The sequence below is a fragment of the Erinaceus europaeus genome, chromosome 1 (genome assembly GCF_950295315.1).
Source record: "Erinaceus europaeus chromosome 1, mEriEur2.1, whole genome shotgun sequence".
Taxonomy (NCBI): domain Eukaryota; kingdom Metazoa; phylum Chordata; class Mammalia; order Eulipotyphla; family Erinaceidae; genus Erinaceus; species Erinaceus europaeus.
Window position 1 is genome coordinate 11,986,211 of NC_080162.1, and position 4,649 is coordinate 11,990,859.

Below are 4,649 nucleotides of genomic sequence, written 5' to 3' on the forward strand. Positions count from 1 at the left end.
AAGCTATGCAATAAATGGCCTCTATATTTGGATCTGACCTAGAAAATATTGAAAAACTACTCATTAAACAAATGTGTGAGAAAGTGAAACATCTTTTATATTTTTCTTGGTCTCTCCATTCTCCTTATGAAGAGACTTTTGTGAGGAAACAGTCCATGGAAACAAAATTAAAATATATATATATTGGGTGTCAGGCGGTGGTGCAGTGGGTTAAGCGCACATGGCACAAAATGCAAGGACTAGCGTAAGGATCCCAGTTCAGGACCCCGGCTCCCCACCTGCAGGGGAGTTGCTTCACAGGTGGTGAGGCAGGTATGCAGGTGTCTGTCTCTCCCCCCTCTGTCTTCCCCTCCTCTCTCCATTTCTCTCGGTCCTATCCAACAATTATGACATCAAAAACAACAACAATAACTACAACAATAAAAAAACAAGGACAACAAAAGGGAAAATAAGTAGTTATTAAAAAAACTTAAAAAATATTTTTCCAGATTGATTATGCCTGCAGTAGTTAGAACATCATTCTTCAGAATTTGGACTCAATTATTAGGTTGTCTGGAAAGTCATGACCTTTTTTTATTCTATGTTTTTCTATGCAAAAATGCATCATGACTTTTCTGATAATCCAATATTAGAAATAATCCTGGATATTCCCATTGCCACTGATTTATGAAAATCCCCTTGGTATCCAGACACTGAATACAAATTAAATCTACATTTGGAGTTTGGTTCACAGGGTGTTCATCGTTTTCAAGTCCAACGATGAATCAAACAGCTGGCTTGTTTTCTTACATGTAAATTAGGTCTTTTTGAAAGCGTTTATATTTATCAATTTCTTCCCTTTTTTAAAAAAGCGTGGGCTTAAAATTCCAAGGACTAGATGCTTCTTTTGTCTGTTCCAGTTGCAAAAACAGGATGGCAGTTGGATTTTTTTTTAAATTCTTTTTATATTTATTTATTTATTTCCCCTTTTGTTGCCCTTGTTGTTTTTTATTATTGTTGTAGTTATTATTGGTGTAGTTATTGATGTCGTTGTTAGATAGGACAGAGAGAAATGGAGAGAGGAGGGGAAGACAGGGAGGGGAAGAGAAAGACAGACACCTGCAGACCTGCTTCACCACTTGTGAAGTGACTCCCCTGCAGGTGGGAGGCTCGAACCGGGGGCTCGAACCGGGATCCTTATGTTGATCCTTGCACTAAACCCGCTACGCTACCACCTGACTCCCAGCAGTTGGAATTTTAACTACTGAACTGTCAAGATAACTCCAAGGAGAAACCCCTCAAAAAAATGGCATCTTTTGATAACATCGTTCTTGACCTGCTCTGTACTGTTTTATAGGTACTGGAAGATGGGAGAGAGGGATGGGGAAAAAAAAAAAAAGCACAAAGCATAGAAAACCAAAAGAAGTAAAGTACAATCCAGAGTGACATTTGTCTTCTTCTCTTTTCCTTTCAATAGATTTCCCATAGGCGTTTCCCTTCAGTTTGTATTAATGCAAGTCCAACAGCCACTTGGGATTTTTTGTATGTCTTCTGTTTTTAGCTGGAGAGCACATGAAACTGTAACTTCATCACTGATAAGGACAGGAAGAGCACTTCCTCTCCTTATGCCTGGGAAGGCCAGGCAGGTTGCTTTACAAGATGTCCCCTGCCAGGGAGAAGCCCCATTCAACGCAGCAAGATGAAAATAGGACACGTTTTGGCTCTCCCTGAAATAGGACATCCTGGGATGATGTTTTCATTACGTAAACAGAAGGAGTCCTCTGTTCAACTTAACCCTGCTTGAAATTCCAAGAGAAAATAATCTCTCCTCCACTTGAAGTTGTTAAAATTCACAAATAAGTTGTCTGAGCCAAAAAAGCATTAATGGAATGGGCTGGTATGAAGGAAAGTCAGCCATGAAAGAATGGAATGTTAAGAAAGTAATCCCTTTTGCAGCCCTGCAATCCGGCTTCCAGATAATTTTAGTCAGAACAAACCGAACCAGTTAGGAAAAAAAAACCAAAAAACATAAGGCCACATTCTTAAATTTTAAAGTTGCAAATTATTGCTATAAACTAAACCTCTGTAGTATATCAGCACCAATTCATTCTTTGCCATAGTGTTTTTCTGGTAAACTGTTTTTAAAGCAATTTTAGCTTTTTTTTTTTTTTTTTTTTTAAAGAAAACTTTAATAAGAGGATGCTTAGGACAAAAGGAAGTTTTGAATTAAAAAGGTTTCACAAAATCCTGGAGCCAATTAAGTCGGGCGTGTTCTCCTTCCCATGGAGCCCAGCGTGCAATGGCTACCAACAGCAGCCTCCTGGATAATAAATCCATACGGCCTGTTGCTTGTAGAGCTTGTCCAGAGACTGAGAGACAGCCCCGCCCCCCACTGAATATTCATGATGTGCCTGACCACCTGCCTGCCGTCCCTAATCGTTGGTCATTACGCCAGGTCCCCTGCATTGCTTGATGCTGTGGTCTATTTACATAATCATTGTTTTGCCTGAGACCCGCCCCGCCTGCAGGGTATTGGTTAATCCCACTGGTTAGAACCTTCGCAACAGCTGCTATGGAAGCTTTCTACCTTCCCGCTCTTTTCTTTCTCCACCCCCTCTCCTAGCCATTTCCTTTTCTGACCTGCCACTTCTGTTTCAAAAGATATAAAGGCCTTTCCTCTGATCAATAAAGGCACTGCATTGCATTCCCGCTCCACCACGAGTTCCTGGTCTCTTCTCTTCCCCGAGACGCAACCCGACACCTAATCATAGGCTTCAAATAGGTAAGTGAGGTAGGTACCTTTGGGGCATGCCAGGGTTCATACTGGCCAGCTTGTCATGCCCACCTCCACCAAGTTGTAGAACAAGGGACATCTCAAAGAGGTCCTGTGCAAGGCCGCATTCGATTTTGCTGGTTGCCCGAAGTGTGACTTCAAGTTTAATGCAAATAAATCTGAAAACACACTGGCTGAAAAGTGCCTCATTGGTTGTGGAGACAAAGGAACCCTCCTGCACTGCTGATGGGACTATAAATTGATCCAGCCCCTGTGGAGAACAGTCTGGAGAACTCTCAGAAGGCTAGAAATGGACCTACCTATGATCCTGCAGTTCCTCTCCTAGGGATATATCCTAAGGAACCAAATATACCCCTCCAAAAAGATTTGTGTATACCTATGTTCACAGTAGTACAATTGTTAACAGCCAAAACCTGGAAGTAATCCAGGTGTCCAACAACAGATGAGTGGCCGAGCAAGTTGTGGTCTATATACACAATGAAATACTACTCAGCTATGAAAAATGGTGATTTCACCATTTTCAGTCCATCTTGGAATGGAGCTTGAAGGAATCATGCTAAGTAAGATAAGTCAGAAACAGAAAGATGAATGTGGGATGATCTCACTCACAGGCAAAAGCTGAAAAGCAAGATCATAAAACACTAAGCAGAACTAGGACTGGAGTCGGCGTATTGCACAAAAGTAGAAGAGTCTGGGGTGTGGGGGAGGGTTCAGGTACTGGAACATGATGGTAGGGGACCATCATGTGGAAAACTAGGAACTGTTACACATGCACAAACTATTGTATTTATGGTTGACTATAAAACATTAATCTCCCAATAAAGAAATTTTTAAAAGTGCCTCATTCCAGATGACTGTGGGATCAAATACATCACTAACTTTAGTTGCCTGGACAAGTGGCAGCCCCTGCATTCTTGACAGCCTGAGAGCTACCCCTTCTTTAATGATCTCCAATAAATCTACATCATATCTCAAATAAATTAATCACAAAATCCAATCTCATCAAATCGACTCCTTGTACAATCTTCCATATCTTCCTTTTTTTGTTGTCACCTGGGCTTCACTGCTATAAGCTAATGTTTTTTAGATAGGCAGACACCATAGCACTAAAAACTTGGTTTAGTGTGGTGGGGACCAGGCTTGAATTCGGGTCATGCCCATGGCAGAGTAAGCACACTATCCCAGGGAGCTAGCTTGCCAGTCCTGCTATTAGTCTCCAAACAGCATTGTTTTCATTTACTCCTTAAACAATAATTGTGTGTGTGTGCGCGCATGTGTATTTTATATTCCAACATTCATAATACTAAATACATCCAACTGGAGGTTGGGCGGTAGTGCAGCAGGTTATGTGCACATGGCGCAAAGCACAAGGGCTGACTTAAGGATGCCGGTTCGAGCCCCCCAGCTCCCTACCTGCAGGGGAGTCCCTTTACAGGTGGTGAAGCAGGTCTGCAGGTGTCTGTCTTTCTCTCCCCCTCTCTGTCCTTCCCTCTTCTCTCCATTTCTCTGTCCTATCTAATGACAACAATAACAACTACAAATGCAACAACAAGGGCAACAAAATGGGGAAAATGGCTTCCAGGAGCCATGGATTCGTAGTGCAGGCACTGAGCCCCAGTGATAACTCTGAAGGCAAACAAACAAACAAACAAAACAAACAAACAAAAAAACACCCAACTAATACAGGCTGGTAGTCTCCAAGAACGGTTCTAACTTTTTCACCCTGCAGCAAAAAATTAAATTGCTTCAATTATGATCCAAGCTTTATTCATAATATGCACAAAATAATTGAACCAGGCACCAAAATCTAATTCACTAGAGGATTTCAAAGCACTAACATTTTGTACTTCATTAAAACTGTGAAATAGTATAGATG

General features: G+C 41.4%; 1 non-coding gene across 1 annotated transcript; it reads left to right on the top strand.

Annotated features, from left to right (window-relative positions):
• Nucleotides 1-2,226: 2,226 nt before the first annotated feature.
• Nucleotides 2,227-2,361, top strand: LOC132542865 (small nucleolar RNA SNORA70). The gene has a single exon (XR_009553834.1). It is a non-coding gene; the product is annotated as a small nucleolar RNA SNORA70 (small nucleolar RNA).
• Nucleotides 2,362-4,649: the final 2,288 nt, after the last annotated feature.